This window comes from Tympanuchus pallidicinctus, unplaced genomic scaffold (genome assembly GCF_026119805.1).
Source record: "Tympanuchus pallidicinctus isolate F22 unplaced genomic scaffold, pur_lepc_1.0 scaffold15, whole genome shotgun sequence".
NCBI classification, from domain to species: domain Eukaryota; kingdom Metazoa; phylum Chordata; class Aves; order Galliformes; family Phasianidae; genus Tympanuchus; species Tympanuchus pallidicinctus.
In genome coordinates this window covers 30,210,835-30,222,985 of record NW_026294669.1, presented here as the reverse complement: position 1 = coordinate 30,222,985, position 12,151 = coordinate 30,210,835, and the positions used below count along the sequence as shown (strand labels likewise).

General features: G+C 38.5%; 1 protein-coding gene across 10 annotated transcripts in view; it reads left to right on the top strand.

The window, feature by feature from the left end:
- Positions 1-12,151, top strand: part of GULP1 (GULP PTB domain containing engulfment adaptor 1) — a 277,838-nt gene that overhangs the window by 20,353 nt on the left and 245,334 nt on the right. The window contains exon 1 of one of the 10 annotated variants that reach the window (XM_052676485.1): positions 6,988-7,105. The exons of the other annotated variants lie outside the window; for them this stretch is intronic. The gene's annotated coding sequence lies outside the window, so the exon portion shown is untranslated. Of the gene's footprint in view, positions 1-6,987; positions 7,106-12,151 lie in introns of those variants that run through there. 10 annotated transcript variants of the gene reach the window in all.

The following is a 12,151-nucleotide window of genomic DNA, read 5'->3' as shown; positions in this document are numbered from 1 at the left end:
CCCTATAAATAAAACATATGTAGCTGGTTCTGACCCATACCAATATTAACGTTTCTTTCAAAGAAAAAGGAAGTGACTGAATTGATTGGTACTCAGTATTTTAACCCCTCTGTCTGTTGAAAATAACTTGCAGTGCTTACTTGCTACCTTGCTGGTGGAATATAGGTCTTGTAAGATGCTGCTTCTGATGGTCAATGATTCTGGTAAATATCAAAAGCTGAGTAGTTGTAAACAAGTGACTGCTTCACTGTCATCTCTTTTTGGTGCTTTGAATAATGGAAGCTTCAAAACACAGATCAGCTGTTCTTTTTTCTCTTCACAATTTACATTCCAGCTGGCAACGATCTCATGTTAATTTTTTTACTTTCTGCATTCACTGTGTTCACGTTTTAGAATACTTTAAGCTTAAGCAAGCCTGGAAATAAAATGATACTGATGCTTAAGTAGTAGCTGCTTTTTTTTTATTTTGAAATGTTTTGGCATGTGTTTTCATTGACTGAATACATGACTAAAATGAAATGTACAGTCCCTTTGTCTGTTCTGAAAACACAGGCAGCTCTGTGCTGGACGGCAGCTTGAAACGTCACGCTGTTGTCCTGAAAATTCATTCCCTGATCTGTGCCCATAATAAGCAGTGAAGAAATTCTACAATTATGAGTGATCTATGGATCTAACTTATCTGAATGTGTTAAGTTTAAATTAAGCTGTGATTAAACACCAAAATGTTTAACTTTTGCCATGCACTTTGCCTAAAGGCAGAACTAACCTGATTTGCAGGTCACCTCTGAACAGCGCGGTAATTGCAGATTGATCTGTTTAAGCAACGGGTACAAAATGGAGCTTGTTTTCAAGCCTCTACAAATTAGAGACAGTTTTCAGAAACTGTCTGCATTCACTTTTGGAAATTGTAACAATGCGTGCTTACTGTGAATAAAGACAAAAGAATTAATCAAGTATTTCTGGTTGTATTTATTCTGAAGCTGAGACATGATTAGCAAATAATTAGTTGCCTTTGTATGATTTATGTTGGCTGGATCCCAGAATTTTTTTTTTCTTTTTCCCAGTGTTGAAAAGGTGAAGCATTTCTCATTGATGTTCTGTTCAAGTGGCAGAGTGCACAAGCTCCTGTGACAAGCCTGACTTCAGGGTGTAAACCCATGGGGCAGGAAATGCTGAGCTCATGTGCATGAAGTTCACAATGAAATATAGCTATCTGAATTCCTAAGCTAAAAGGAGTAGTTAGCATGATTTTTCTTGCATGTACTTTATTTCAGTTCCATGTGATCTTTATATTTTCTGCTGCTTTACTTTTTTTCTTCATTACCCAAAGATGACATTTCAGTGATTTGTAATAACAACTCATAAGAGCCTGTTAAGTTCTTTGGAGAGCTGCAGTGGGCTGTGTCTCAGAGAGTGCATACCTCTCTGGTGTTTTTACATGCATTCTGCCCTAGGAAATTAATTGGCTCTTGGCACCACTGCACTTCTCATTTGCAGGTTTAAATGGAAGGATCAACTGTACTACAAATCACTTCTTTGTTGATTTGACCAAATATTAGGCAAGATAAATCTGCTATTCAAGCATTAGTAATAGAATGAGATGAAGATTTTGAGGCCATTTCCTTGAGTCAAACTCTTCATGGTTGTGATTTCTAGATTTTTCTGACAGATACCTTTCAGGTGAGATGGGAGACAAGTGGAAAGAGATGAAATTCAGTATAAACTCTTTCCTTGTCTAATATAGAGTTTACAGAATATCTACACCCAATGATATCAGTGTGCTTGTTAACTCTGAGAGGTAATCAGTTACATTGTTTACCATGTATTGAGAGAGAGAATTCGTGTTACATCTCTGCTTTTCTGTTCCTGGGACAGAAATGAGGCCCAAGATTTTGTTGTTTGAGCTCAGAAGGAATTTTGCAAACACTCAGCAGTGCTTCCAGTTTTTTTTTGTCTAGATTCTCAATTTCCTGTCCAGTGCGCCTGTTGAGTTTGGGATGGTGGAAGCTGTTATTAGACTGAAGTAGGAAAAAAGCATATATTTAAGTTTTAATACTTGATAATTAAGTTTTTTCAGCCGTCCTCGAAGTGTGTATGTTCATCTACAGAAATTTCTCTTGGATCACGTAGAGGCAAAAGAAGTTCTGTGCTGTGCCCAAGAAGCATGATGCAATAGGAGAATGCTGGTAAGTTGGAAAATATTAATTTTTCTGCATCAGTTATCTGCTCAGAGTCAGGTGTGTATGGCTGACTTGTTCGTAATCACTAGAGTGCTTATGGAGTTCATAGCATGTTGATTGCTTTGGTACCACTTGTAGCCTTTGAGAAGAAATGTGATTCCTTTTATATCACAATGTGATCCGTAAGAGTAGCCATACTGCAGTGAAGACTGTTGCGATCTGTGATGCTTGTCTTTTGCCATCTGAATGCTTTCCTTTGTCATTTTGGGACTGAAATGGCAATAATTATGGAATTAAAAAAAGCTGATCCTTGTCCTAGGCCATTGTGTGCAAGATCTTAGGCTTGTGTCAACTGTTGTTACTCATTTTTAACTTTATTTTCTTTTCTTCTTGGATTTTCTTTCTTTTTTTCACATACAGCATATTTTATCTGTTGCTTTACTTTTATTTCACTGCTTCTCCTTACCAGGTTAGATCACAGAATGTACAGATATAGTTGTCAGGATATTAGATGATGTTACATCTATTTATTCAGAATGACTTTGTCATTACTGCGTGGAGAGAACCAAAATCTGGCTGGTTTGTTATGACAGTTTCCTGGAAGGTGTAGTGCTTAAATGGAAAACTACACCTCTGCATTTCTGTTGTGTTTGTTCAGCTCATGTCATCTCCATTGTGGTTTGCACACTAGCTAAGAGGTGCCAGTATAGTGACCTAGTCAGATAGGTTTTGATATTGCTAGGAGTCTGTTTTTGAGATATGCTTTAGGAGTTGTATTGCTGATTTAGATTTCAGGCTGTGATACGGGAGTGGATGGGGGAATCCCTTTAAGAGCTTGAGAAACACTTCACGTGCTAAAGACATGTAAACAGTAAGTGTGGACTTGTTCTTGGTGAGCCTGCAACAAGAGTTAACCATAACAAGAGTTAACCAAACAGCAAGATATATTTGTTTGATCATCTGACTTGCTCACAAACATGACTTGATCGTTCAAGACAAAATGAATTTTGATCTGTATATTTTATTTCATAAGAGTATGGCTGCATTTCAGATATGAAGCCTGTGATCAAGTCAAGAAGTGCGGGGTGGGAGGACGTGTTCCTGCTCTATGTCGTGACCAGAGTTAGAGCATAGGGAACAGGATGGGCTAGGTTGCCTTTGTTCAGCTAAAAAATGATGCCTCTGACTTGCATCAAGTATATGATGTTAATGTTTCTAGATTGAAGTATTTCAGAGAAAGAAAGCAAAATCATCAGCTCTGGCCTTTAAGCTTAGGGGGAATCTTATATAAACTTAAGTGGAGTTGCTGGGATTGTGCAAATTACTGTTTGATATTTCATTTCATATATTTACTTGAAAGACATCTGAAACCACCAGAGGTGGTGTTTCAAGGCCACATTCAGTGCATCTCCAGCCTGCGGTCTGGATTCGTGAGCATCAGACTTACTTGATCAGTAGCACAAACTTGAACAACACAAGCAAAGAAGCACCCAGAAATCTGAGTTCTGCAGAATAAGCAGTGTATTGAATGTCTTCTGGATGTCAGATCAGGCTCCTAAAGATACATTTCAGCTGTAATTGTTAGTGACAGAGAAATATAAATGGGCCTTTTTCTGCTTGCTCTTCTCTCATGAGACAGTCAGTCAGCCTGTGTATAAAAGAATCTGTATGAACTTCACTTATCTGCCAATTTTTTTTTTTTTTCTGCCCAAGAATAAACCCCTAATTTTCAGTACTGGCATTGTGGAAATTTTTGGGTTCATTCAGTTTCACTTTTCCAGTGACTATTTATTGGGAAAGAAGTGTGGGAATGAATAGAAAACCTGTGTTTATATCCATATTCCTTGATTACCACTCACTGGCTTGCCAAATATCTAATGAAATACTGCCTTGTCACTTATTTATTGAATGAAACTTACTCGTGTCAGTGTGATTTTTATGGTTCCACGTACTAGAATACAAATGGCATTTGTTTGAAGCTTTCTCTTGGCCATTGTGAACTCCACCTGTATGTTTAGTTCAAGAGTTTATTTGCTTCCCTTCCTTCCTTTTGCCTTTAGTATTTATTTACACAGGGCTACTGGAGGCTCCCTGTGTTCAAATCAGACAGGTTGTTGTTTAAGAGTATAACAAACCTTGTTTTTACATGCATGTATATGTACATGTATTCTTGGAAATTGATAGTAGCAGTGATCCAGGTGGAAAGTAGAAACAGAGGAGTGTGTATGGAAAGGAAAAGGAAATAAAGCTCCTGACCTTGCTGCAGAGGCAGATGCTTGTACCACAAGAGAAGTATTCACCACATCAGATGTAGTTTTACCTATATTATGTTCATCCTTTGGGATTACTTAGCTCATTGCAGCATGCTTATGGGCAGGTGATAACTATCTGACCAACTTAACAGATCTGGTCTCCTGTTGGTTTCCTGTTATACAAAACTCTCAAGCAGGGAATATTCTTTGCTACAGTGAAAGCATGAATGTTAGTACACCTGTGTTTGGACCTTAAATATTCCTTTACATACTTGCTCTGTGCGATGCCTGTAGAATTAGAAAATAGTTTAGTGCATGCAAAGGAAAAACACAAGTATCTTTATTATCTGCTGTACTGAAGTCATTATCAAATTAACATGATTAGCATAATAACATCTTAGCCAGCCTGGCTTTCTCTGCTTTTATCTAAGCCATGAATTTGCTGCTGCTATATCGCTGTGATGGAGGGATTCGATCAGTAGATGTTAGACAACTGAGGCTCAAATGGTTAAATGATAAATTCTCAGTTGTGGTATTTTTCAGTGGGGTGGGCAAAGAACCTTTGCAACCAACGTAGTCATTAGTTTGAAATGGCACAGATTAGCTCTTCTTAGAATGAAATTTAATTATTTGGGAGCAATTAAGTTAGCAGAGTCTGCTGAGTTTGTGGGAAGAAGGGTTGAGAATACAGTTTCGTGCCAAAATCCTGTAGTTAATACTCTCTCAGCTTTTGGATTTGAGTGAAAGAAGCATATAGCTTTCATCTTGTCATTTGTCATCCATGCAAAGACAGCAAGCTCTCTGGCTGTCACTGCCACTGCTTGGCTGTGAGGTTGGTGCGGGGTGGGTATACCCTGCCTGGGGAGCTGGGAATGGAATGCCTGTGGGCTGATGGGGCGAGTGCCAGCTGAGGGCTAGTTCTCTGCCTGACTGCCCTATTAAAAATAAAATGCTTCACAAGATTTTGTCTTGAGGTTATAGAGGATTTGAAGGTAGTCATTCTGCCCTTCGTCCCCGTAAAATCCTGGCCCCCCCCCCATAAAAAACCAATCTTGCTGTTATTGCTTCACATTTTGGCACGTGACGTGTACTGCATCAGATCTTTAAGGAGTGTGTCAGGTTTTAAACAATGTTGTTGCTATGTTGAGCTCCAAAGGATCTCTTGGATGTATAGGATTTAACTGTTTTCAGTTAGGACAGTAGGTTTGCATTCGGCAGTTTTAGTTAGGTTTGCATTCGGCAGTTTTAGTTAAAACCAATTAAAAAAACTCAGTTATTCAGATATGTCTGTGAAATGATGTTTGCTTGTATGCTTTAAAAGGAGGACTACAAGTTCAGATTTTTGTGTTTCCAGTGTTAGGCCATTTTAGACAATCCTTCATGTTACTGATAGTCTCTTCAAATTTCTCTTGCCATATTTCTAAGCAGATTACTGGTATGTGTCAGTCAGCCAGCCGGATTGTGGCATACCAGTCAGCAAATGGCACCGAAGAGATGTAGTCATCCGTAACTTATTATGAAACCCTCTGCATTCTGTGGCCACAAGAATGAAGCTGGAATGTAAAATGAATGTGAAAGAGCTGAGCCCAGCTGGCCCTGCTCCTCCTCACAAACTTACTGCCATCTGCATTTCTTTTATCTTCTGAGCTGGATTTGAATGAGGAATTGATAAACCTGCGACCTCTCTATGTTATTCTCTTTTCCCTGGAGGGAAAGGGACTGAGATCCTTGGGATGCACCTAGTTTTTAATGCCTGTTGATTGTGTTGCAGAATCTGGCTGTGATGCTGCTTTATTTCATAGCACCTTTCACATAGCAGCATGTGCACTGCTTTTCCAGTACCAGCCAGGGAAGATGTGACCGGACAGATTCACTTCTCATTGCAGCTGTGGGTAGGCAGCAGTCACATTTGTAGGTTTTTCTTTTCTGGCTGCAAATAAATCCACTATGCAACTGGTTCAGTTCACTGTGAATGAAAGAGCAGATGTTTTGCTTTGAAAAGGGAATCTTATTTACAAGCTTGTAGCACAAACATTCTGTGGGAGGGATGCCTTCTTGGGAAGCAGGGCAGCCCCCTGGCCTGCTGAGTAGGAGGCAGCTCTGGGGCAGCAAGGACCAGAGACAAGTGTGTGGGTATTTTTAGAAGTGCTTCCAAAGGGCAGCCTGCTGTGTGTCAGTTTGTTTATGGTCCCGTTATGCAGAACACAGTGTATTTCCAGCTGGCTTCGTGGTTTAAGTTCCCAGTCTGCCATTTTCTGCTCCCTCTGAGCCACTGACTGGTGCAGCAAGAGGGAGGCTGGGAGATGATGGAGCTGTTTTTCCACTTCGGTTTCCTTTTAAATGGCATCAAATGGTGATTGTTTTCCATTCTGCACAACAGAAAGAGCAAGATACAGTTAGGGTTTGCTTTTCCCTGGGGTGGTGTGGGTGGGACTGCTGGAACAGAGCCAGAAGAACTTGGCATTGTAGCAGACTGTAAAGGGAATAATCTGTCTTTCCTGATGATGGATGGCACTTAAAAGGCAGCTGAGCCTGAAAGCCATTTTTCATGCTAAGACACTGAGATGTGTGGGTCAGCCATTGAGCCAGTGCAAACCTTTAAATGCAAGCTAATAGCTTGACAGGTTGAGCCTGACAAGCAGCAAGAAATTCAAGTGTAGTTCCTGGGCATGTGTAAGTCGTATTTTTTTTTTTTTTTCTTGGTGGATTGTAACTAATAGAAATGTAATTTTAATATTGTTCTAATTGCATGATGATTTGTTTCTAAGTTTAGTAGCACCTTAAAGAAGTCTCAGCTAGTAAGGAAATCTCTTTTTTTTGCTCCCAAATATAATAAACTGATGTAATGCAAAGAGGATAATTTTTTAAAAGCTTTTAAAAATATAGGATTAAAAAAAATATATGTTAATGCAGCTGAGCAGCAGTTTTGAAATATTGACCCCCTTTTTTCTAGGGACAACTCCAACAAATTTGTCAGCTAGCTGCAACACAGCATCTTTCAGTTGCTTTTAAAGAGCTGGTCATGAAATACTGACAGTGAGATTTGGAAAGCCTGTAATGGTGGAAAGCTACATCCGTACAGGGTAACAACAGCTGTAGGAGATGCCTCCAGACTAATTGGACAGACACCACTGTTAGCTCCTGGAGAGGAGGTTTATAAGGTTACATTCTTTAACTAACAACAACTTCACAATAAATATGTTTAGTATCTCTAAAACTCACTGTTATCCACTTACCATCTTTATTTATCTGCTATATTTTTACTTATTCATCACAAAGCTGGAGTTTGGCTTTGCGAAAAAGAACTGACACAGTGATTATGATGGCAAGTTGTTCTTGATTGATGTAGAAGTTTTAATAGCCAATATATAAAATCTCTAGAAATAGACGAACGTTCACATCCTGATGAAAGTGCACTGTATGGAGTTTTCATAAGGATGTTTCAGATTATCATTTGGCCTTAATAAAGCACTTAAGGGAAGTGGGGACATAAATTTTGATTTCCTTACCAGCTATGAAGATCACTGTATTATTGTAGAATGAATTTGTATTACAGCTTTAATTGAATAATACAACAGCATATGGTAGCTACTGGTTAGCACATTAGTTGAGTACAGGCTAAGGGTCTGTTTCAAACTGATCAGTCTGTTTTTTTTTATATGAGATTGGGCAATTCTCAAAGTTCCAGTAGTAGTTATGTATTTTGGTGATCCTGAGAAGTGTTTTTTTTTATTTCTGGATCTTAATTCTGAACTCACAAAATGTGTTCCAGTGTCTCTGTTTATTATTAACTGGATGTTATGAGGACAGCCAAGTAAATCTTGCAAAGCATTTGTATCCTGCTGTATCTGCGATGCTATGAAATTGTGTGCTAAGAAACAGGATGCTTGCAGGCTGAAGCAGTTGTTTTTATCCTCAAATATTTGTTCAGCAGAAGTTGGAAAACACTTAGCCTGAAAGAGCCAGTGAAGATTAAATGCAGTGTAAGATGTGGACTGCACAGTCAGTAATTGAATATGCTGATGTCATTTAAATAAAAACTGTAAAAATAAGTTCCCCAAATCAGGGGGGTGTTCATGTGATTAGAAACCTATTGATGAGATGGGCATGTTAGACTTATAGAAATACCTCAGTAACTGATCCCTGTAAGAGGTATCAGGGGAAAAAATGCCTATGTGAATACAGTTTATGTAGATCTAGTATACCTGTCAACTTGGTTAAAGCTATCAACTTTGGAAATTCTTTGCTGATTTATGGGAAAATAAGTGATGACTAATATTCGATGGACAGGCAGTATGTTAATTAGTGTGGATGTCAGCTTCTACAGAATGTAGAAATAATGAATATATTCCTGTTTTATTCACAAAATTGCCTTACAGAAAAATACTTAAAAGAAACCACCACCACCAACAAAAGGATATTAGACTGTATGCACCAAGTTCAGGATGACTTGTGGCAAAATCATTCTTTTTCAACTGCACATGAAAAACATAGTGATACAACCAAGTTTTAACCAAGGGAGAAACAGATGGATGAGCCTGCATATAATCTCAATTTGGTTCGAGTTCACAGTAATCATTACTGTTTCCTCCTGATTTTGAGGGAGAACAAATGTGATGCAAGGAGTGGGGAGTATGACAATTCTGTGTCTTGTTTCCATAATTGTTTTTCATGATTATACTTGTTAAATTAATTCTCCAGACCTTGACTGACTTTTTGCTAATATTGTGATGTTTTTTCTTATCAGGCACTTATGCACAGCTTTATTATCCGATTAAGCAATCAAGTGGCATAAAGCATGTGGTTTCCTACCACAAGTGCACTTGGCATTGTTGTACCATTACTTAGTGTAATTGGGTTTACCATGCTGCTTTGATTTTATAAATGAAAAAGACGTTGGCTGCCAACTTCTGCCAAGTCCTAACCTAGCCAAATGTTAGCTGCAGATTATGAAAACTGCTCATTTGGAATTTGCATCTAATGCTTTCTGCAATATTTCAGATAGTAAATGTGGCTCAGGTAAGAAGCTTTGTGAATGTCACTGTTATTTTGGAACGATCCCCATTTCTCTTCTGCAGCGTCTCAGTATGGCTGGCAGCTTTCCTGGCTACAGCTATGTGTACTGGGATGTGGCAGTGTGTACCCACGCTCAGAGCTGGATGGACCCGAGTTATTTTTCCTATTAGTTCTTAAAGTTGTTTCATGCTAAAGCCTCAATTTTTCACCTGCCTTCATTGTGAATCTTCCTGGAAAGTTATAAGCAAGAAATAAAATAGCTCTTAAAAAGTTTGTCTTCTGAGACTTTCAAAAGTTGTCCCACTTACAAGCAGTGGCGCAGGCATTGGTCATCCTTTGTTTCTTGTGGAAGTGGGACACTTGACCTCCTGCTGTGCAGTAACACATACTAGAAAAGACATGCAGACTAGTTGTGGGAGAGAGAACTGTTGTGTATTTACTTGACAAGGAATGCCCATTTCTACATACTAGAAGGGAAAAAAATACTCAACCCTAACAAAATTAGAGCAGCACAAAGCTGTGTGTCATTGTAGTTATCAGAATTTACTTTGAGACTTTGGGAGGGACAAAAAAAAAAAAGCTAACCTAGGCTGTCACTATTACTTTGTGTTACACCACTGTAATCTGATAGCTGGCTTGGGTAGAGGAAAAAGAAAGTTTTCACTGAGCACAGTACTTGATGTCTGAGTAATAAAAAGACTGCATTTCTTTATAATAGTTGGCACTAGTACAAGTATTTTGTAGCACAAAAGCTTCCAGGAGAGTAAGAGATTTGGACTTCAAGGAAGTCTGCCTTACCCCCTATATTCAGGTACTTTCTAGCAGCAAAACTCTGTGATCGGTTGACAGCATCTTCATGAGTATTTCTGGTTGTGCTGACGAAGTAACTTGTTATTCTTTAATTCTGGAAAAACTGTTGTTGAGTTCATTTTAACATGTTGAATGCTGAGAACGTGGTGCTTGTTAGCTTATTTTTTTAAAAAATGTTGTCAGCTGCCCTACAGTGTCTACACTTACCTGATTATTTTATAGTTTAGATATGTATAAAGCCACAAATGACTTCATCTGTTAGACTGCCTGCTAATTTTTTTATTTATTTATTTATTTTTATTTGCTGATATAGCAAAGTGCTCTGCAGTGGTTACTGTAGCTAAAATCTGTTAGATGGCTGAGGAGATGGTGTGGCTTTGTCAGAAGAACCTTTGGCAGAAGAAGCCACTGAGTATCTGACTAAGCTGCTAAGTGTGGCAAGATTTCATTTTTCTGATGTCTTCAGCCATCTTGACTAGCAGATGCCATTTGTAGGTTGACTGGACTCCTTACCATGAGAATTGCATGCGGAGTTCAGCCTGGTGTAGAGCTCCGCAAGGAAAGTCATGGTCAAGTCCAAGTGGGAGACTTGTCAGACAGACAAAGATATGGCTGTATCATATGGCCAGCCCACAGCAGAGGAGTGGTGGATGGCATTAGAATATTGCATGTAACACATGTATCCCAAGAGGCAAAGGTACAGCCTTTTGCAAGACAAGATTATGGGAGATGACTGCTGTATTATGTAGGCAGTGCTCACCAAATCAAGATGATGGATGAAACCATTCTGGTAAAAGAGTAGAAGAAAAACAGGAAAACCTCTTTTTCTTTGTATATAAAGAGGATTGAGAAAAGGCTGTGAAATGATATCCATCTTCCAAACAACTATGTTAAGTTTTCATCTACGTTATTCTTTTGTATGTACTGATATGTTCCCTGGTTTCTGGCAACAACTACAACAGACACCGTTTAGTACTGTATTTATCCTCTTGTAGTAGCAGGAGTATTAGCAAGAAAAATAATCTGCTCTGTTATCAGGCTAATTACTGTTACCCTAACCTCATTAGATAACGTGGCTTAAATTTAGCACTTTACTCTCAGATTTAATCTCTTACCTGTCAGAGCAAAATTGCTCTGTTTCAGTGCTAAAGGTTCTCTATCCTTCGTGAAGTAAAGGGTGGGATTGGCTTTTTATTTTTGTAAAGAGAAGATTAGGAATTGTGATTTCAAGAGTATGTGAACACGTGAGTTTTATAGCCATAAATTTTTCATGAGCTCAAGTGTCCAGAGGAACTCAAGGACTTGGTTAGAAAGCCTGTACTACTATATCAGGAAATCCAGTTATTACATGCATTTAACAGGATGCACAGAACATATTCCCTATCCACTTACCCCCAAAGAATTCTATGCACTATAAGACACGAAATCTCAGGCTTAGTAATGATGACAACAAAGTAATAGTCCACTATTCCAGTTTAACATCACTTTTAGAATTTCTTTAAAGGTTTAGGTAATAAAGTAGCTAAATATTTGTATCTAAAATTGCCTGGGGCTAAATTGGAAGTGAAAATGTAATCAAGTGTTAATTCAAAGTGTAATACCTCTATATATGCAAAGTTATTTGGATCAGCAATTGTTTTGGTCCATCAGTTATACTTCCCCTTGCTATGCACTAAGGCTTTAGTAACAACTGTGGAACACTCTGTTGTCATTTTCACAGTTGAAGGAGGAAAGTGTCTTGTACCAATTTTCTCTCTTAAAAGCCTCTTCTGAAAATGATCAGGGAATAGAGGGAGAGATGATGAAGCAATGGAGCACTGCTATAGCTATGAAGGCTTCACAAACCCTTATCCTGCTCGACCATTAGCAATATCCTTCTGTTCTTATAAGTAA